This window comes from Tupaia chinensis, unplaced genomic scaffold, assembly GCF_000334495.1.
Source record: "Tupaia chinensis unplaced genomic scaffold, TupChi_1.0 Scaffold143728_1, whole genome shotgun sequence".
Lineage (NCBI taxonomy): Eukaryota > Metazoa > Chordata > Mammalia > Scandentia > Tupaiidae > Tupaia > Tupaia belangeri.
The window spans coordinates 304644-305016 of NW_006203577.1; the positions used below are offsets into that span (position 1 = coordinate 304644).

Below are 373 nucleotides of genomic sequence, written 5' to 3' on the forward strand. Positions count from 1 at the left end.
GCCCTATAGCAAAAACCTCTCCAAAAAAAAAAAAAAGGTCTGCCATAATGCTCCTTTCTGGCTCTGATGGCAAGAAAGCAACCTCTTGAGTCTGTGTGAAAGACAAAGCAAAACAGTGGGGCTGGCGAAACCTTACCTTGGTCAGACCTATCCCTCACCACCAGTTATCCACACACCCCTGTGCTTCCATATGTTGCTCGAGAGTCATCAGGTGGTGTGGAGGTTAAGGAGGTTGAATCCCACATGGCCAATTGCACAGTTTGAGTCCTGGAACCAGCAACTTGAAAAGCACACTGGGCACTCATGTGTGCATGCCCAAAATCCTGAGAGGAGAATGGAGGAGAAGGGACTGCAGCGTGGTCATCCCTGAAGG

At 49.3% G+C, this 373-nt stretch overlaps 1 protein-coding gene across 1 annotated transcript in view; it reads right to left on the reverse strand.

The window, feature by feature from the left end:
- The window catches only part of GPRC5A (G protein-coupled receptor class C group 5 member A), a 34275-nt gene that overhangs the window by 33076 nt on the left and 826 nt on the right, over nucleotides 1-373 (reverse strand). The gene's annotated exons all lie outside the window — the stretch shown is intronic.